The sequence below is a fragment of the Etheostoma spectabile genome, unplaced genomic scaffold, assembly GCF_008692095.1.
Source record: "Etheostoma spectabile isolate EspeVRDwgs_2016 unplaced genomic scaffold, UIUC_Espe_1.0 scaffold00004346, whole genome shotgun sequence".
In the NCBI taxonomy this organism is placed as follows: domain Eukaryota; kingdom Metazoa; phylum Chordata; class Actinopteri; order Perciformes; family Percidae; genus Etheostoma; species Etheostoma spectabile.
The window spans coordinates 11,855-33,860 of record NW_022603137.1 but is presented as its reverse complement, the minus strand read 5'-3'; the positions used below and the strand labels follow the sequence as shown (position 1 = coordinate 33,860).

Sequence of the window (22,006 nt, the reverse complement as noted above, 5' to 3'; positions counted from 1 at the left end):
GTTCTTGAATTGCAACTCAGATTTCTAGAATGAAAGCTTAACTTTCTAGAACTGCATCTTCATTCCATTCTAGAACTTCAACTTCACATTCTAGAACTGTAGCTTAACATTCTAGAATTTAAGCTAACATTGTAGAATGGCAGCTTAACATTCTAGAACTTCAACCTAACATTCTAGAACTGCCAAGTAACATTCTAGAACTGTACGTTTCAGAAGTTTTAAGTGAAATTTTTTGGACCGCAACTCATGTCGTGAGAAGTGCCTGGCTAGCGCAGTCGGTAGAGCATGAGACTCTTAGTCTCAAGTTCGTGGTTTCGAGCCCCACGTTGGGCGGTGGTTTTTAGACAGTTGGAATGCCTAGGTTCTGCACTGTATACTGTGGCTGTGTTGGGGCAGATCATCTGTCAATCGCAAGATTAGCAATTCCATCCCAGTGCAAAAATCCCAGAAATGTACCAGACTAAAACGTGCCTGCATTCTACATCTTGGCCTGTGCTGACCTCCTGTTCCTCTGATCAAACTAAAGTCTGGTGACAATGCATGTTCAAATTCTAAAACTTCAACCTATTGTTCTAGAACTGCAACTCACATTCTAGAACTACCATGTAACATTTTAGAACTGTAATTAACAGTTTAGGACCGCAACTCTTAAATATTCTACAACTTCAACCAAATTTTCCAGAACTGCAACTTAACATTCCAGAACTGCAGGTTAACATTCTCGAAGTTAAACCTAACATTCTAGAACTGAATATAACATTCTAGAACTCAAACCTAACATTCTAGAACTACAACATAGCATTGTAGAACTGTAAGTAAGATTTTCGGACCATAACTCTTAAAATTCAAAAACTACATCTTATTGTTCTAGAACTGCAACTTAACATTCCAGACTGCAGCTTAACATTCTTGAACTTAAACCTAACATTCTAGAACTGCAGCTTACCATTCTAGAACTACAATGTACCTTTTAGGACTATGAGCAACCTTTTGGGAACGCAACTTATAACAATTCTAAAACTTCAACCTATTGCAACTCAGATTTCTAGATGAAAGCTTAACTTTCTAGAACTGCATCTTTACATTCTAGAACTTTAACCTAACATTCTAGAACTGTAGCTTAACATTCTAGAATTTAAAGCTAACATTGTAGAATGGCAGCTTAACATTCTAGAACTTCAACCTATTGTTCTTGAATTGCAACTCAGATTTCTAGAATGAAAGCTTAACTTTCTAGAACTGCATCTTTACATTCTAGAACTTCAACTTAACATTCTAGAACTGTAGCTTAACATTCTAGAATTTAAAGCTAACATTGTAGAATGGCAGCTTAACATTCTAGAACTTCAACCTAACATTCTAGAACTGCCAAGTAACATTCTAGAACTGTAACATTTCAGAAGTTTTAAGTGAAATTTTTGGACCGCAACTCATATCGTAAGAAGTGCCTGGCTAGCTCAGTCGGTAGAGCATGAGACTCTTAGTCTCAGGGTCGTGGGTTCGAGCCCCATGTTGGGCGGTGGTGTTTTAGACAGTTGGAAGCCTAGGTTCTGCACTGTATACTGTGGCTGTGTTGGGTCTGTGTTGATCATCTGTCAATCGCAAGATTAGCAATCCATCCCAGTGTAAAAATCCCTGAAATTTACCAGACTAAAACGTGTCTGCATTCTACAATCTTGGCCTGTGCTGACCTCCTGTTCCTCTGATCAAACTAAAGTCTGGTTAACTGCAGGTTACATTCTTGAAGTTGAAACCTAACATTCTAGAACGAATATTAACATTCTAGAAGTCAAACCTAACATTCTAGAACTACAACATTGTAGAACTGTAAGTAAGATTTTCGGACCATAACTCTTACAATTCAAAAACTACATCTTATTGTTCTAGAACTGCAACTTAACATTCCAGAACTGCAGCTTAACATTCTTGAACTTAAACCTAACATTCTAGAACTGCAGCTTACCATTCTAGAACTACAATGTAACCTTTTAGGACTATGAGCAATCTTTTGGGAACGCAACTTATAACAATTCTAAAACTTCAACCTATTGCAACTTAGATTTCTAAATGAAAGCTTAACTTTCTAGAACTGCATCTTTACATTCTAGAACTTTAACCTAACATTCTAGAATTTAAAGCTAACATTGTAGAATGGCAGCTTAACATTCTAGAACTTCAACCTAACATTCTAGAACTGCCAAGTAAAACTTCAACCTATTGTTCTTGAATTGCAACTCAGATTTCTAGAATGAAAGCTTAACTTTCTAGAACTGCATCTTTACATTCTAGAACTTCAACCTAACATTCTAGAACTGTAGCTTAACATTCTAGAATGTAAAGCTAACATTGTAGAATGGCAGCTAACATTCTAGAACTTCAACCTAACATTCTAGAACTGCCAAGTAACATTCTAGAACTGTAACATTTCAGAAGTTTTAAGTGAAATTTTTGGACCGCAACTCCAATCTTGACAAGTGCCTGGCTAGCTCAGTCGGTAGAGCATGAGACTCTTAATCTCAGGGTCATGGGTTTTAGCCCACACGTTGGGTGATGGTGTTTCAGAGAGTGGGAATGCCTGAGTTCTGCACCGTATAATGTGGCTGTATTTTGCTGATAGTCCGTCAATCGCAAGATTAGTAGTTCCTTACCAGTGTAAAAATCCCTGAAATTTACCAGACTAAAATGTGCCTGCATTCTTCGATCATGGCCTGTGCTGATCTCCTGTTCCTCAGATAAAACTTAAGTGTGCTGTAAGCTTTTTTTTATTAGCATAAGGCGCTGTGACTTCTTTGCTGGACGCAGAGCTGACAAGGAAACTGTATAGAGGACGTAACTTTTTTTTTTTTTGAGGCACCATTCTTTTATTTAGAATTAAAATAAACACAAAAAAGCAAAAAGCAAGTCAAATCCTTGATTCCAAGGTGAAGGTAGTTGAACTACTAGCACATACGGAAAAATGTGTACGTGAACTATTAGTGTGATTAAATGTAGTTCAGTATTCCTCAACCCCAACCCTAACCCTAACCCCCTAACCCCCTAACCCTAACCCCCCCAACCCTAACCCTACCCTAACCCTAACCCTAACCCCCTAACCCTAACTCCCTAACTACTAGCAAGCTACGGAAAAATGTGTACGTGAACTATTAGTGTGATTACATGTAGTTCAGTATCCTCAACCCAAGCTGTTTATTCAACAGTTTTGAAAACCTTCAGGTTTTCACGTCTAGAAATAGCTGGATTTCACCCACTGCACTTGCTTCCGGCCACACCACCCTGAAAGCGCCCGCTCTCGTCTGATATCGGAAGCCAAGAAGGGTTGGCCGGCTTAGTACTTGGATGGGAGACCGCCTGGGAATACCTGGTGCTGTAACCTTTTTCATTAGCATAAGGCGCTTTGACTTCTTTGCTGGACGCAGAGGTGACAAGGAAACTGTATAGAGGACGTATCTTTTTTTTTTTTTTGAAGCACCATTCTTATTTAGAATTAAAATAAACAATCTCACAGTGTTCAACAATTCAAGTAGGAGTTCAAATACTTGCAGTTTGACCACATCATAAATAAATAATATGTTCTGGAAGACGACAAGTCACCCAAGTCTAAGTAAAGACAGAGGTAAGAAAATTGAGAATTAATTACAGTAATGAAAAATAGAAACTTGGAAATACATGAAAGCATTTATAAGTGTACCAACAGGCTAAATAAATGAATCAATGTGGAACAAAACAAATCAAAGAACTCTTGAAAATTCAGAAGTGTTAATTATAGTGCAAAAAAGAGCAAAAAGCAAATCAACTCCTTGATTCCAAGGTGAAGGTAGTTAAGTACTAGCAAGGTACAGAAAAATGTATTTTTTAGCGACACACTATTTAGAGGGAGGGTTAAGTCCAACAGACTGAAACCTGAGGCCTTCAGGCTTCAGTACAGAGCAGACCGATAGCCACCAGCAAGTAACACCACTGATGCTACCTGCTGCAGACGGCGCTGAAACACTCACGGCAGGCAGAGGACAGAGAAGCAGCTATGTTTACCTGTTATCCAGCATACTATCAAGTCTACTAGGCAAAGGGCAGGATGTAATGTTGTGTTCACATACACGAAACATATTCACTTACAAAAATAAAGCCCAACGTGTAGGCTGTTCAACAAAACGGAGACTGACACACTGGGCATTACTTGAATTGAGACACAACACCAAGCTAGATACCAAACGATCGAACCAAGGGAACGGACTAGCAACTAAATACATCTGAAGCACTCTTATGACAAACTCCACAAGCTAGCACTCCGACCATAGACTGTATAAATAAACGATATCACAGATCGATAATAATGCGTTTACTAGCAGCTGACTAAACCACAGAATCCAACGTCCCTCTCTACTGACCCTGAAGCTAGCTGATGTTCACCGTCTCAGGGCACATTGCTGATGCAGAATCTGCAAGCTGCTAGTTTCATAGTAAAAATCTGCCAACTCTGCACTAGCCTAAAGTAAACGGCAAAACCCGTGACTCCTCCGTGCATCTATGGTCAAACTGGGGTAACTCTCTTACATTCAGCTAACAGCGATCCCATTGGATTAATGCGTCCAGTTACATTTTCTATTTTTAGCCTCTATTTTCGTAAAAGAACGGACCTTAACCATGTTAAGTACCAATATTAATATTAACACGATACATAAGCAGTCTATTTCCTAAAATGCAAAATGTGCTTGGATACAATAAAGGAGAGTGCATGACAGTAAGCTGCGCCCACACACACACACAGATACACACACGCACCGGTCACTGTCACTCCCCCCCAAACGATCCTGTACTGAAGGTGGATCCTGAAACTGATCATCCTCCATGAGTTGGTAGTCAGACACTACAGGCCTGTCCCTCACAGGCTCAAATGCGTAACCCGTGCCATTAAAACAACTTTTTTTTGTGTGTATATTATGTGCTGCAGCCGTTGTCTATATACATTCGCAGGTCCTACCATGCCAGTGACATCATCGATATTGTCAGTGTTCTGATACTAACAAACGCAATTTTGTTGCTGCCTTAAAAAAAAGCTATTTTGATTTTTTTAATTAAAATTTTTGTGTAATTCAATTGTAATTATCATTACCAGAGGTGGGTAGTAACGAGTTACATTTACTCCGTTACATTTACTTGAGTAAGTTTTGAAAAAAAATGTACTTCTAGGAGTAGTTTTAAATCACTATACTTTACTTGTACTTGTGTTACGGGGGTATGAGGATCGGACCCAAATGCAGTGAAGAGGAGGCAGGCAGGAGTAGGAACACAAACAGTTTTATTGTCCAAAACACAACGTAAGCCTCGATGGAACGAACATCCAAAATCCAAGGAGGAAAAGGAAAATACCCCAAAAGATACAAAAACAAACAATAACCAGGATCAGGAACGAAATCAGGAACACTGCAACAAGGTGACGTAAAGACAGGGGAACAACCAGAATGATCCGACAAGAGACAAAGGAAACACAGGGGTTAAATACAAGAGGTAACGAGGTAATGGGGAACAGGTGAGACGTCAGGTGATCACATTAGGGCGGGGCAGGACAATCAGACAAACAAAGTAAAGCTAGACTAAACGAGACAAGACAAGACAGGAGCTGACTACCAAAATAAAGCAGAAAGCATAACAAACACACACAGGGAAACATAAGACAGAATCCATGACACCAGACTAGGGAGAAAACCGGGACGAAAACACAGGGAAGGCCAAACGGGAAAATAACCCCAAACAAAAACCCCAACCCACAACAACTTGAGTAGATTAGTGAAGAAGAACCTGTACTTTTACCTCTTTGGTATTCTACTCGTCATTGTTTTTACCCCAGCGTACGTCTCCTTTTAATGTTTTATTTTGACAGAGAGAGAGTCTTCCGCTTAAGGCTCTACCACGTGACTGTGTTCCGCCAATCAAACAGCGTTGTGCAGTCACGTGACCATACTCGTTCTCAGCGGCGGGACCATATACTGGATATATCTATGGGCGGGACGTGTTACCTTACAGTCGTAGCAAAACAAAGAATTGACCGTTGCCAAGGCAACACAGACGTGGAGGAACCCCCCGGCCTCATAGTGAAAGCATGGTTACCTTTTAGGAAAAGTGCGACACAGCAGCTACGTTATGCGGCGTCTTCTGTGTCGACCAAAACAAACGGACATGTGAGCGTTCAACAACTCAACCTCTAACCTGAGGAGACGTAGCGGTAGTTTTAGTTTTTGCTGTGGAGAGGTGGATCTTTGTCTTTTAGGTTACATACAGTATTTTGCACATGCAGTATCCATCCAAATTTAATGTGACAAGTCTCTCACTGAAGCTATTTTGTAATTAATAAATTAATTGTAATTTATTTTATTGATTGGATGAACAGTAGTTTGCCTAAATATGATTATTTTGTATTTTTGTCTGTCTGACTGATGCTTGTGTTAAGAAATAAATCAGACGTTACTCAACATTTACTCACTACTTGAGTAGTTTTTTCATCAAGTTTTTCTTTCTTTCTTTTTTACTCTTACTCAAGTAATTATTTGGATGACTACTTTTACTTTTACTTGAGTCATGTTATTCTAAAGTCACAGTACTTTTACTTGAGTACAATTTTTGGCTACTCTACCCACCTCTGCACGTTGCCCACATGGCTACCTGTCTTAAAGGGGAACGGTCGGATGGTAATAATCATGTAAAGGGGAAACGGTGAAAGGTTACTTTTCTATCAAGCAGCAAAAAAGTATTAGCGTCAACATCGTAACGTCCTGCAATGTGACTTTCGCGCATGCGCACATCGCGATGTCGATGCTAAAACACAATATTGTTCAGCCCTAACTGACGGTATACGTACACTGTATAACAATACATTACGTGTTTCTTTATTTCATCTTACATTTTTGCTAGCCTGTTGTGTAGTTATATTGTTTTTACAATTATCTTTGTTTAATATCTGTGACTCATTACTATCTAAGTAACTGGTCATTGTGTTTTCTCCCAGTTTCACCCTTTGTTACTCAAATAAACGTGTTACAAGGATCCCGGTCACCAGTGCTTGATGGTGGAAGGTGTTTAGCTGCTGGTCAGATTGCACAGCGTTACGTACGTGAAGGACAAGACATATTTCATGGTAAGTATTTCCAGGTGATCTCTGCACCTCTAATCTCTGCACCTCTGTTATTCTAATATTACCATGTAATAAATTGAAACAGGCAGTTTTGCATTTTCCACCAATGATTAATGGTTGTTTGACAGTAACTACCAGAAGCATTTCCAGGTAATCACTACACCTCTGTCTTACTACGTCATAAAATAGAAACAGGTAGTTTTTCATTTTCTACCACTGATTCATGGTTTTTATTTTCAGAAACTACCAGAAGCATTTCCAAGTAATCACTACACCTCTGTTTTTGTATTATTACCATGTAATTAAATCAAAACAGACAGTTTTGCATTTTGCACCACTGCCTTCTAAATCTCTAGCCATGCGCCATTTCTTGCCTAAAACAATATAACCAACAATATGTTAAATTAAATTTGATAGATGTAACTCCCTGATGGTCTAATGGCTAGGATTTGGCGCCCTCACCGCTGCGGCCGGGTTCAATTCCCAGTCAGGGAATGGTCAGGACTTGACAGATACAGATTTAAAAGAGTAAGTTTTGGTTGATTTGTCAAATTCTTCCTCATTAGTTTAACGTTTTAAAGAGTACCATTTCCTTTAAATCAGACCCCGACAGCGGATGTATCCTTTTGTCATCATTGATGGGTCATAAACACTTCATCTGCCTCCATCTCAATAACAATTCTTTTCATTTTTTCAAGCAGTAACTAAACCCCTAACCAACATTTTTAACTGAAAACCAATGTATGTGAGTGTCAAGTAATGTTATTGTTGGATTCAGGTCCAAATTTTGACATTTAGCGCAATGCAAAGGTGCATAACAGATTTTTTTTCTACATACCTGGAGCGATGCAAAGCAGGGGTGGCCAACTAGTCAAGGAACAGCAAGAGACTTGGTATTTAAGAATACAAACTGACTATGTGACAGATGTCTAATCTGTCATGTCCTGCCTTCTGAAGCTCTAGCCAGGCGCCATTCCTCGCCTAAAACAATATAAGTCATTCCAGTAAGTGAAAAGAAAACTCACATCTACAAAGATAAATTTGAAAGATGTAACTCCCTGATGGTCTAGTGGCTAGGATTCGGTGCTCTCACCGCCGCGGCCCGGGTTCAATTCCGGTCAGGGAATGGTCAAGACTTGGGAGACTCAGTGTGATGTTTGAAAGAATAAGTTCCTGGACTTGATTTTGATTTGTCAAATTCTTCCTCATTAGTTTAAATGAACTGACAGCATCAGTTATATGACTTACAGTTCTCAAAGACGCACACAATCTCAACTGGTTATCCTTTAGACAGCTAGTCTCTTTTTCTTTTCTCTCACTTTTTGTCTCTGTCTGGCCTTATGTATTTGCTTGTATTACATCAAGTGACCTGCATACCAATGACCGTAAAGATTAATATGTACAGTACATGGTTTTCAGAACTGTACCTTCAGATAAAGGTAAGGCCACTTGGGTTATCTTTGGGCTGCTCTATATTCACCTGCAGAATGATAAACCCTAGAGTTGGCTCTCTCCAGATTATTTAAGCAACAAAGGTCCCTGGGTGGACTTGAACCACCATCCTTTCGGTGGACAGCCGACTGCGCTGACCTATTGCGCCACAGAGACTGCATATGTCTGATGTTTTATGAGCGGGAGCTCGATCTTTAAGCCACAAGCATTTGCTTTATAGCTTTTTGAGGTTGCGCTGCACATGTATGCTTATCAGGCTATTTTCCTGTTACTCAGAAATTGAGGAAGCTGACTCATGCGGAAATGTAGAAGCTGGACGTGCATTGTCTTGTTCTTACATGTCAATTGGATTCTGACTTTGAATTAAAATATTTTGGCATCCAAGACAATTTGGGAACTGATGATGTATCAGTCATTGTGCTGGTGGTTTCTTGGTCACAGTAACAAGCTTGATCATTGACATACAGTTACACGCCATGTATCACAAAACTGTTGGGGGGGCCTTATGTATTTGCTTGGATTACATCAAGTGACCTGCATACCAGAATCAGAATCAGAATCAGAATCAGCTTTATTCGCCAGGTATGAGGACACATACGAGGATTTTTCTTTGGAGCATTGTTGCTCACACTGTGCTTACACACAAAACACAAAACAACCAAAACAAAAAAATATACACACTAGTCTATACACACAATATATACATACTCTAAACAGAACAATACAGAGGCCGTCAGAGATGGCAAAAGTACTCACTGCCCGTGCTCAAGTAGAAGAACAGATAATTGTGTTAACAAATACTCTGGTAAAAGTAGAAGTACTGATTTAACTTCTTTACTTATGCTGTTTTACACTTTTGTTTTTGTACAGACTTAACAACTTTTAAGGCTATTGTCACCGTTTTGACAGAGCCCTGCTTCCAGTCTCTATGCTAAGCTAAACTTGCTGCTGGCTGTAGCCCTTATTTTATCATTATCATTACTTTAATCCTGGTTTTAAGTACATCATGTTTGGTGCAGCCCAAGTTAACTATAGCATTGTATATTAACGTTGTCCCCATCTCAAAATAAAGTTTTCCAATGGGTATTTGTTCCAGTATGGGAATGTAGGCCATCACTTTGTGCCAGAGTCTCAGCCAGAACATCGGCATGAGGTGGAACAACGTACGCAACTCTGCAGGTAAAAGATAACATGAAACCTTGATAATGCAGGGGGGCGATAGAGAGATCTAATAAACCAGGCGCTTAACTGAATAAATGATCAAAGCAAGATCAATGTGGGAAGGATTGAGAGGAGGAGGGATGGTTTTGAGGGGGGGTGTTGGAGAGAGAGTTGGGTGTTGGATCCGTGTCCATCAGTTCTCTTCTGTCATTAGACTCTTCTATTGGGTGACAAGTCACCTGTGTCCAAGAAGGAGGGGGCGGGGGTTAGAACATGGCTGCCACTGAACACTGGGCTCTGACTAATGTTGAAGAGCCATTATGCCTATTATTTAACGTCAGGACAAGAGCTCAGTGCACACACTATAGGCTCTCCATACCTCTGTCACTAGGTGCCAGTTCTATGGAAAGTCTATTCTTCTTTGCTGATCATAACTCTCGCTGCAGCATGTGAAGTGTTATATCTTGGGTTGTAAATGCCAATTAACACATTATTTTCCTTTACTTTCCTTTCATTTGAGTGGAAAACACACACTAGGGCTGCACGATATTGACAAAATGTGATATTGCAATATTAATTATGAATACTGCAATAACGATATGTTTTCAGATATTTTTAAACATATGTAAAATTACAAAAAAGATTCATAACAAATTAAACAAGTTTTCTTACAACCAAGGTTTATTTCTACTGACAGTCTGTCGTTGCGCCACAAGGTCTACTTACTAATGAATATACACATCAACTTTCTTCTTGATTAATGCATATACACATCAACTTTCTTTTTGATTAATGCATGATTGTAGAATGCAGGCACATTTTTGTCTGGTTTTTACACTGGGATGGAACTGCTAATCGGATACTGGGCAGAACTCAGGGGTTCCCACTCTCTAAAACACCCCTGCCCACCGTGGGGCTCGAACCCACAACCCTGAGATTAAGAGTCTCATGCTCTACCGACTGAGCTAGCCAGGCACCTCTTAACCCTTGTGTTGTCCTTCGGGTCGCCAGGACCCGTGGTGTTGTACTTTGGGTTCCAGGGAGCCGTAGCATTGTTCTTTGGGTCCCGGGGACCCTTGACGTGGTCCTTTGGGTCCCTGGGACCCACAACGTTGTCGTTTGGGTCCTGGGGACCCTTGACGTTCCTTTTTGGGTCCCAGGGACCCATGACGTTGTCCTTCGGGTCCCAAGGACCTGTGGCATTGTCCTTTGGATCCCTAGGACCCGTGGCATTGTCATTTGTTCCTCACATTTTTACCCCAGTTTTTTCTATTGCGTGCAGTTGAAGCAGGATATGAAAAGTTGCCAACATATCCTTATCTGTGTTAAACAGCTGTTACGTCCAGTAACAGTAACAGATTCTGCCATCAGGGCTCGTCCGGGAGTTGAACCCGGGACCTCTCACACCCGAAGCGAGAATCATGCCACTAGACCAACGAGCCACTTAAAAGCTACATAAGTCTAGTAGATTGTCATGGGATGCTTTCATGGCTCCACGGCCCGATTCAGCTTTCTGATCTCATTTGACAACAGAAAACATTTGATACAAAATTTTTTACCAAAATACAGACTTGATTTTGTCAGTAAAAAGTGATAGTAAAATCGTGATGAATTTGGTGGACAATTTAGAAAATTAAGTTACTTTACACTTTAAACTGTTACATCTCCTCTGTATTCAGGAAGCTCACATAAAAGATAGTTGCAAGGTCTACCAAATGTTTAACTTTACAACCTATAAGCTGTTGGAACCCTGGTTACCACAGGTTCCCAAACCTCCCCTCAATATGTATGTATATTAAAGATTTTCCAGCCCCACAAACTGAACAGCAGAGCAGAGTGGCGCAGCGGAAGCGTGCTGGGCCCATAACCCCCCTCTGCTAATTCCCTACACTTTGTATAAGCATCAAGTCTGTTGATGTCTAACAAAGCATCTGATGTTGCAAGTGTCTGATCTGAAATGTCTCCACCTGCTGAAGAGTAAACTTAATGGCATGTTAAGTTTGTTTAATCTATAAAAATGGAAACTACAGTGCTCATTTCTGCCGTAACACCCATAAAAACTGGAGTGTACTACAATAATATACTACACTACAGTAAAATAGAGACTGTAAAACATTTACATTTAAAGTGCTTGTTGTGCTGTCTGATAGTCTGAGGTATAAAAGAGAGAGCATACCGCTTAGTTTTTGTCACAGGAGGTCTTAGTCTACCACTACGTTCTATAACCCTACCAGTCAGATTACCACAGGAGGTAATATCTGTTGCAGCTCTTTTAAAGACTCTACCATAATACCTGCTGGAGATGCCAGGTCCTCATACATGTAAAGCATGAGCTCTACCACTGAGCTACATCCCCTGAAGATTTTTAGATTTTTTAAAACTTTTTTCTGAGATAGACTTAGACTTATCTTTATTAATCCTTTTGGGATGACTCCCGCAAGGAAATTGAAATATCACTGAAAAGAAGAAACCTGGGTAAAACATGTAATGTTATTGTTGTATATGGCTTCAAAACCTGTACATGCAACTGCGGTGGCTGGAAATCAAACCTGGGCAAAATGCTTGCACTGCTACGATATAAATCATAGTTGAAAAGTAACACACCTGTTGCCTTTCTGCTGGACAATACAACGTTCACTGCAAATCTTGTAACACAGATTGATAAGAAATACATTGGTGGAGACTGGTTGCTTCCAGTACCTATGAGATAACACAATATTGTTTATGAAAGCACATCTGAGGTTTGGTATACTCTGATGTGTCATTGGTTTTCTACCTCTCTTAAGAAACACTGCTCATTGTCGGCAGGATTTGTACTTACAAAGGGAGACCCCAATGGATTTCTAGTCCATCGCCTTAACCACTCGGCCACAACAATGTGATAAGCCATGCTATGACTGTTTGCAGAAATGTTCATGTAGCACCTCAACACACCATATAATGCCTAAGCTGCACTTGCAAAATAGCAGGGTGTTCAAATACTTATTTTCCTCACTGTAATCTTCCTATGCATTGTGTATGATAGCCTTTACAATGTTATTTATTTCTTTTATTACCACACACACATTCATAGCAGTGCTGCCCCCCCCCCCCATGTTTATACTGATGATTGATTGTAATAAAGCAGTAACAGAGAGTTGTCTCCGTCTGTGTTTTAACACACCTGGGTCGAAGTTGGAAACCAGAATCAGCTTTAAATCCAGTTCTAATCTAGTCCTCACTAAATTTCAAATAATTTCCCTGGAGTTACCATTACAAAATTTAATCTAATTAAATTGGAACATACACAGACTTCTCACAAAATCACACTTGAATTCATATCTTGCTACTCGGTCAGAATCTTATTAACCTGGAGTCCCAGTCTCTGTTAATATAAATAGGTTATATGTTTATATATGTTTAGGCCTATTGGCAGACGGCCATTTAAAATGTAGGCAATGGCATATAAAGAATAAAGAATAAAGAGTCTTTTCTCCATGTCCACTGTAGTTTCTCAGTGTGCTCTCTAGTAACATGTGTCTGGTCCAGGTAGCTTTGTCATTCATAAGGCTACTTTTACTTTTATATTTTAATTATATTGCTAAGCCTGTACTTTGGTACTTTTACTTGAGTAAAGAAGTTAAATCAGTACTTCTACTTTTACCAGAGTATTTGTTAACACAATTATCTCTTCTTCTACTTGAGCACGGGCAGTGAGTACCAGTCTGGACTTTGAATCCAGCGATCTGAGTTCAAATCTCAGTGGAACCTGGTTTTTAAGCCACACCACAGGTAAAAAAGATCAACCTTTCAACTTTCCACATCTAGTTTACAGTAAGCTTACAGGTTAACTGTGTAATATTCACACTGGCAGTGAGAACCACTGTAGAAATTATTATCTTGGTCAATGTTGTTTTCAATGTCTTGTGGTTTATGTTCTGTGTATTTGAAAGTTTGAAACTTCAGTTGATTATATGTAACAGAGAAGTTTCTGTCCAAGTTTGCCATGATCATTGTGTTTGATACGTCCAATTCAGTTTGTATGCAGTTACCTTATGTAGGCCTATGTTGCTCTTGATTCATTCCTTCTTCAAACTTATCCAGCTCGGTGATGTCCCTGATGAGAATCACTTCAATCTCTTTTGCTGCCTCAGGCGTCAACCCGTGAAGTTTGATGTATATTTTACAATTTCTTGCCCATGTTGCCTGGATCTTGTTTTGTTTTCTGAGTATGAGTGCTTTCTTGGCAATATCAGCATTTTTCTTGGTGAGGTGTTTGTTGATGTAAACTTGGATGCCTTTTAATTTCCTTCCTTGTCTGAGAAGTGCGGACTTTTTCTTTCTGTTGGTGAACCGGATTATTACCAATGGAGTGGCCGTTTGTTTTTGCTCGGAAGAGTATGACAATCCTCAATGTCCCTGCTATCAACATAAATGCCTTTGCTGTCCAAAAAGCAAATCACCTGTTGTTCCAGCGTCTCCTTCTCCTCCTCGAGAGCTTCCCTCAGCCTAGCAGTGGTGTATCCAGCGTCTGCGGCCACCCTGGCATAGTTCCGTTGTTTGGTTCTCAGGCCGCTGATAATCACATTGCATTGCTCGAGGTCAGCAACTCAAGTTTCAGAAAAGCAATCTTCTCCACGTTTTGCCCGTTTAGCGTTTGTATTTTACTCATCAGATCTATGATTTTTTTTCTGTTGCACTGCACTGCAACAAAAGAAATCTCCGCCGACCAGAAGTCCAGAGATTTCTTTAACTGCCCTCAACCTCATCGGGTAGGATTGCATTTTTCTTAGGTGGCATATTCTCCTGGGCCTGGTGGTAGCCGGCTGCTCCTGGTCCTGGTGGTAGCCGGCTGCACCAGAACACCTGAGATGTCAGGGTTTGCAATCTCCACCTCTGAAAAATGCCTCTTCTTAGCCGGATTACGTCTGTCCATGTCGTAAATAGTAGCGGCGATGCCTCAAAACCGAGAATATAATGGGGTGTGATAATTTTAATTATGATCGTTTCCAGCTGCTGCATTTATCAATGTACGATCATTCTTACGCTCTGATTGGTGTGATACAACGTTTCATGAATCTCACGTAAAGCCTGTCGTAAGAGGATTTCTACATTAGGTTAATAAATGAGGGCCATCAGCTCTAAGGATGTGCTTCAATACATAACTGAAGTGGTAACACTAATGAGTAGCACTATGGATCAATTTGTTTACCTTGTCAAGCTAAAGCCTTTTTCTAAGCTAAAAGAAAACAAGGCACTCCTCTGCAAAAGCACAGCTGGGAGTGCTTGAGAGCACTTTTGAGGTGCAGCGTGATTTTCGGCTGAGATGCTTCGGGTGCGTTTAGGTGTGAGCCCAAATAGTTGTTGAACGACAAAGACAAGACAGCGATCAGGCGGTAGAACCAGGGTATTGATGTCCCGTCCATGCAACCGATGGATATGATTAAAACCTGTATACAGCCCAACCACTTACCAATCACATCACTGGAAAGACAGCATTACTACAGGGTCCTGACAGGGTAGTGGATGTCAATTTTTTAAAATGGACAGAAAACTGCCAGAACGCGATTTGCTACTTGTCATGGGCTGTCAAAAACTTTTCCAGCAGTTATAACATGATTCATCTCACCATGGAAATCATAATCTCTTGATTCATCTCCCCTTCAGAGTGTCTACCATTGTGTCACCAGCAAAATAGAGCTAGCAGAGGATGGTTTTGAACCATCAACCTCTAGGTTGTGGGCCCAGCACTCTTCCGCTGCGCCACTCTGCTTAAAACCACCCCAAATGGGACTTGAACCCACAATCCCTGGCTTAGGAGGCCAGTGCCTTATCCATTAGGCCACTGGGGCTTTACGTCACCTAATCTCAACAGTTCAGGAGAAATACATATACAGTTCTGGAGACATAATGAAACAGTAACCTTGACCTCTAGATTTCGAAGTGCTTCCCTCTAGGCGTTCAGGGATATTGCATTCACAAGAATTGGATGGACAGACATGAGGACACAGTCACCTTGACATTGAACCTTTGACCTCCAAAATCTCATCAATTGATTTGCGAGTTCATGTGAATGTTTTTGCAAACTTTGAAGAAACACATACATGGGCATTGTGATAAGATGGTGCTGTCTATCGTTGTTTCTGAGATCAACAATACCATCTAAATTGAATAGCTATTGCGTACCCGGTAATATTAAAGTAGAGCTCTCGTTGGCACTGTAGGTAGACAATTTAGAAAATTAAGTTACTTTACACTTAAAACTGTTACATCTCCTCTGAATCACCAACTGCAAATTTTCAAGCCTCATTGGCACGCCGACCACCATCTTCAGAAGGTAAATCACTAGCCAGCTATGCAGGAGTACCTCATACCTTTTACCAGGTTCAGGTGGTTAATAGTTATGGTCAAATGAAGCTTCATTAAGCTTTCTGAACAATGGTCTTCATTTTCTGAACGCATTCACTCAGTAGTGTTTTATTATTGGTTGTGCATCTGTGATTGCCCTAGAGGTGCTCTCAGTCCAGCACCTCTCCCGCTCATCTTTGTTAGTTTTACACTGTCCAGCATAAATCACTGACACCATACCTCACACTCATCCATGCATATACATTCACCACTGACTAAACTGACTACCACCATCATTGAATTATCATTTCTTTTGTTGTGGTCATATTCTCGCATTTCCTTCAACCTTTGCACACGGTCTTTTGTCCTGGCCTTTTCATGGGGTCATGACAAAGTATCTAGGGTCAATTTTAGCCTTTGTGTGAGTACATAGGTTTCCAGAAACATTGTTTTTATTGAGATTAAAGACCAAATTGTTAGTTTTTCTGAAATTTTCCCAACCATTGCAATAGCTTTAAAGGCCTCGTTGGCACAGTAGGCAGCGCGTCAGTCTCATAATCTGAAGGTCGTGAGTTCAACCCTCACACGGGGCAGGTGTTTTAAAAACAAGAAAAACACAACTCATGCGGAAACAGTGACATTCAGGTGGTTGAACACTGGTACTAGAACATGAATGGAATTTGTCAGTCTTTGGTTATTTCTGAGATTGATACAATAAAAGGATTTTTTTAAGAGTGGTAGCAAACCAATGAAAAGGGTTATAGAACATATGTGTTATGTCCTTAGACATACTATCCAAGCAGGGAGATGAGTACAGAGATTTGGGTGCAAGCAAGATGGATGTAGGTTGCCCATTGTTCATTTAGACTTACCAGCAACATTGTTATGATACAAACCTGCTTGAAAAACAGCGACAATTCTGTTTAAAGACTTGTGCATGGAACACAAATGATATGGCAGTGTCTGAAGTGTTCAGGCATGTCAAATGGACAACTCACCTAGCAGAATGTGCAACTCTACACATGAACAGGGACTTGAACCCTGGACCCTCAGATTAAAAGACTGATGCTCTACCAACTGAACTACCCAGGCTTCTAAAGCTATTGGCTGTGGAAAAAACAATCTGCTGAACTACAAATTAAAGTAAATGAAGACCATTAAACTGTTGCCATGATCACTGTCTTCTAGACAGCAGGAGGGTAGACCACGATTTGCACAATGCCTGAGAACACCAATTGTTATTGCACAAACTGTTGAAAATTGGCAAAATTGGCCAAAACGGTTAAAAAGCTCAAAGTCACAACTCATCATGGCCACTAGCAGACTCTGAACATCCTGCAAACCTGCATGACAGATCACGATAGCGAGCACTTCATACATATCACACAATCAAGCTGTTGCCTTACCAGGGACTTGAGCTGTGGTATTCTTTTTCGCTCAAAACGTTGATAACCTAATGCAATTTTACGGCTCTAGACAAATAAACTTTATTGCTAGTGGGTACAATAAAACAACTCTCCCTCTTGATCAGCTTCCTCTTGACGGGAAAAATCCACCAGATGACTTGCCATCCAAGCAGGGAGATCAGCACAGAGATGTGGGTGCTAGCAAGATGGATGTAGGTTGCCCATTGTTCATTTAGACGTACCACCAACATTGAAAACAGAGGTCTGTGGAAAAAACAATCTCCTGAACTACAAATTGAGGTTCAAGTAAATGAAGAAGATTAACTGTTGCCATGGAAGGAAAAATCCACCAGATGACTTGCTATCCAAGCATGGCGATCAGCACTTCATACATATCTCACAATAAAGCTGTCGCCTTACCGAGGACTTGAGCTGTGGTATTCTTTTTCACTCAAAACATTGATAACCTAATTCAAACAACACAGCTTCAGACAAGTAAACTTTATTGCTGGTGGGTGCAAAAAAACAACTCTCCCTCTTGTTCCACTTCTATACTCTTAGTGTTACGGTTAGTAAGACCCAGAACCATAGAGATACAAAAGTCACGTTTAATGAGCGCGGAGGGGTTCAAACACTGGTGTAGACAGGTGGCTGGTCGGCGTGAGGGAGGAAGGCAGCTCGGAGGGACAACGGATGGATCTACAAGGAGAGGCAGAGTTAGTACTAGAATACAACAACAAACAACAACACAGGCGCAAATGACTAGGAGCCCAGTTACCACAATAGTGCATGTAATGATCTGGCGTTGAAGAGGCGGTCAGCCCGGGTTTATGTATTGCAGTGGGTGATGAGTGATGAGGAACAGCTGAGTGGATGACGGAACGTAGATGGAAAGCCACGACTCTAGATCCCCTGGAACGCCCTCACGGCAAGACAGACAAGACACACAGAAGAAAGGGAAGACACAACACAGGTTGGGGAATGCACCAGACCACAACACTTAGCCCTCGTGACAGGAAAAATGCAGCCGATGACCTTCTATCCAAGCAGGGAGATGAGTACAGAGATTTGGGTGCTAGCAAGATGGACATAGGTTGCCTATTGTACATTTAGACTTACCAGCAACATTGTTATGATGCAAACCTGCTTGAAAAACAGCCACAATTCTTTTTAAAGACTTATGGATGGAACACAAACAACATGGCAGTATCTGAAGTGTTCAAGAACTTCAACTCTACACCTGAACAGGGACTTGAACCCTGGACCCTCAGATTAAAAGTCTGATGCTCTACCGACTGAGCTACCGAGGCTTCTAAAACTACTGGCTGTGGAAAAAAAAATCTCCTGAACTACAGATTGAAGTTTAAGTAAATGAAGACCATTAAACTGTTGCCATGATCACTGTCTTCTAGACAGCAGGAGGGTATACCACGATTTGCACAATGCCTGAGAACACCAATTGTTATTGCACAAACTGTTGAAAATTGGCAAAATTGGCCAAAACGGTTAAAAAGCTCAAAGTCACAACTCATCATGGCCACTAGCAGACTGTGAACATCCTGCAAACCTGCATGACAGATCACGATAGCGAGCACTTCATACATATCACACAATCAAGTTGTTGCCTTACCAGGGACTTGAGCTGTGGTATTCTTTTTTGCTCAAAACGATGATAACCTAATGCAATTTTACGGCTCTAGACAAATAAACTTTATTGCTAGTGGGTACAATAAAACAACACTCCCTCTTGATCCGCTTCCTCTTGACGGGAAAAATCCACCAGATGACTTGCCATCCAAGCAGGGAGATCAGCACAGAGATTTGGTGCTAACAAGATGGATGTAGGTTGCCCATTGTTCATTTAGAGATAGCACCCGCATTGTTATGATGCAAACCTGCATGAAAAACAACCACATTTCTTTTTGAAGACTTGTGCATGTTACTTACATGAGACAACAGTGTCTGAAAGTGTTCAGAATTGCCAAAGTGTACAACTCATCCAGCTCATCCAGAACTCGGCCAATTTTGCTCAATTTGGCCTTAATTGTTTCTGGACATCTGTTCTTTTTAAACAGTTAAAAAGCAGGCCGGTTAGCTCAGATTGTTTGAGTGTGGTGCTAAAAATGCTAAGCACCGGCAGACACTTTAGGGGTACTAAAATCGCCAAACCCTACGCCCAAAATAATCTGTATCCACCTTTTGTTTGCACAAATCGGCCATTAACGCAAAAACAAGTCTCAATCTCTATAGCTCTGCTTTCCATGTCTTTTGTAGCAAGGCCACAACAGTTGTAAGGTTGTCTGATCAGTAAGTGCAATATGAGTCACAGGTAACTGATGTGCCTAGCATTCAATCTATTTCCTTCAACAAAAGTTAACTGGCCACCTAATTAGTCTGCCTTTTTTAAAATGTTACCTCGCTCCTGAATTTCAGATAAACCATGGCAATTGAGATTTGGAAATATTACCTTTTCTTGCAACCACGTGGCCTAATGGACAAGGCGTCTGACTTCGGATCAGAAGATTGAGGGTTCAAGTCCCTTCGTGGTTAGAAGCTCCTGGCTACCTCCAGAAACAGAATGGGAGCATGTAGCATCTTGGTTTGGACTCTATAGCTATGCTTTCCATGTCTTTTTTGCAAGGCCGAAAACATATGCAGTCCCTACAAACCATTCACAACCAGGTAACCCATCCAGAACTGGCCCATTTTGCTTGATTTTGCCTGGTTTGTTTCCGGAAATCTTTCTTTTTCAAACACTTAAAAGCAGGCCGGTTAGCTCAGATGGTTTGAGTGTGGTCCTAATAATGCTAAGCACCGGCAGACACTTTAGGGGTAATAAAATCACCAAACCCTACACCCAAGATCATCTGTATCCACCTTTTGTATGCACAAACAGGCCATTTACGCAAGTGAAGAAGTTCTTGTATCTCAAAGGCATATGAGGTTGCATACAGATGGAGAGAAGGAGGAGGAGAGAGGTACCTAGTGCATCATGGGAAGTCCCCCGGCAGTCTAGGCCTATAGCAGCACAACTAAGGGATGGTTCAGGACTCACCCAAGCCAGCCCTACCTATAGGATTTATCAAAGAGGAAAGTCTTAAGCCTACTCTTACATGTGGAGACGGTGTCTGCCTCCTGAACCCAAACTGGAACCTGGTTCCACAGGAGAGGAACGCTCTGGCTCCCATTCTACTTTTGGAAAACCTGTTCTTGACTTGCCTTTTCCCACATCCTCTGAACGCTTAGCTAACTAAATGACTTAAGTTGGCCAATAATTGTTGCTTTTTCATCTTCATTGTGATTGTTGTGTGCCTTCAATATCATATCATATCAATATTATATTATTATAAAAAAGAAAATGTCAAGTAAACACTTGCAACACTTTTAAAGGTTCCATGGTGTGATGGTTAGCACTCTGGACTCTGAATCCAGTGATCTGAGTTCAAATCTTGGTGGAATGTGTTTTAAGCCACAGTATAAGTGAAAGAAAACAACCTTTCAACTTTCCACATCTAGTTTAAAGTAAGCTTCTCCTGCAGGCTGGACACATGTCTTAAGGTACCTATAATGCTGAGACTATCGGCTGCCTCTGCAATTGCACTGTTTGCATCTTGGACTGTTGTTGCTTCCTGTATCTATAAAAGACAGATAGAAAATAATGAAAGCGTGAGAGAGTCCAAAATTGGCTTCTAACAACACCTTCCCTACATAAATGAGATGTTTAAGCAACATAGCCCTCGTGTTTATGAGGATGTCGATATCCTCAGGACACTGGTTACCTGCGGCTGAACCACAGTTAAAGTTTAGTCTGCAAAGCTAAAAATAAAGACATAACTAAAAGACTGCTCTGCGTCCTGAAAATGTAATACCTTAACGTGCTATGATTAATATTAGTGCTACTACAAATTACTATTGCACCTTTGGGAATCATGGAAAAATTCTTACCAAGAAAATAAGATACAGACAATACCTGATGAAATCTGCCCAACTCAAACAGAACAAAATAAATCATACAGGACAAATAATTTCTAAATGAGTTTTTCCAAATAAATTTCTAGAATTCTGCCAGTAGAATAACAGTCTTACACTCTAAAAAATAATTAATGGGATCAGTAGGTAAAGCTTAAAATCTTGAGCATTTTTAGCATAAAAAATTGAATTTGTTACGAATACATGTTTTAATAAGTTGATAACTTATTTTAAGAAGTAGATCAAAATGAAAATAATAAAAAGTGTCTGAACTTAAATATATATTGATTATGAATAAACACTTTTACCTTTTCTTAACAATAGAAAAGGATTGAGTTAGTGCTACTTGTCATTCTACTGAGCATTTTTCAAAAGCTGAGTTCAGTACTGAACTTGCCCGGACATGCTTTGCTGATATACCACGCCTTCTAAGAAGAGCGGGAGAAACTTGGCGTGTTTCCAATATCTCTACTCGAATCGTGTTACTGTGCGTCCGTTTTCCACTGCGAGGCGAGCCGTGGCCGGTCATCATAGCAGAAAACGGCAGCAACCAACGCAACACACA

At 40.5% G+C, this 22,006-nt stretch overlaps 5 non-coding genes and 1 pseudogene across 5 annotated transcripts; 2 read left to right on the top strand and 4 right to left on the bottom strand.

Annotated features, from left to right (window-relative positions):
• Window positions 1-3,255: 3,255 nt before the first annotated feature.
• On the top strand, window positions 3,256-3,373 carry LOC116677086 (uncharacterized; annotated as a pseudogene).
• A 7,268-nt stretch (window positions 3,374-10,641) lies between these two features.
• trnak-cuu (transfer RNA lysine (anticodon CUU)) lies at window positions 10,642-10,714 on the bottom strand. The gene has a single exon. It is a non-coding gene; the product is annotated as a tRNA-Lys (tRNA).
• Window positions 10,715-11,109: 395 nt separating this feature from the next.
• On the bottom strand, window positions 11,110-11,181 carry trnap-cgg (transfer RNA proline (anticodon CGG)). Its single transcript has one exon. It is a non-coding gene; the product is annotated as a tRNA-Pro (tRNA).
• Window positions 11,182-15,419: 4,238 nt separating this feature from the next.
• trnav-cac (transfer RNA valine (anticodon CAC)) lies at window positions 15,420-15,491 on the bottom strand. Its single transcript has one exon. It is a non-coding gene; the product is annotated as a tRNA-Val (tRNA).
• Window positions 15,492-15,497: 6 nt separating this feature from the next.
• trnar-ccu (transfer RNA arginine (anticodon CCU)) lies at window positions 15,498-15,570 on the bottom strand. Its single transcript has one exon. It is a non-coding gene; the product is annotated as a tRNA-Arg (tRNA).
• Window positions 15,571-19,949: 4,379 nt separating this feature from the next.
• On the top strand, window positions 19,950-20,022 carry trnar-ucg (transfer RNA arginine (anticodon UCG)). Its single transcript has one exon. It is a non-coding gene; the product is annotated as a tRNA-Arg (tRNA).
• Window positions 20,023-22,006: the final 1,984 nt, after the last annotated feature.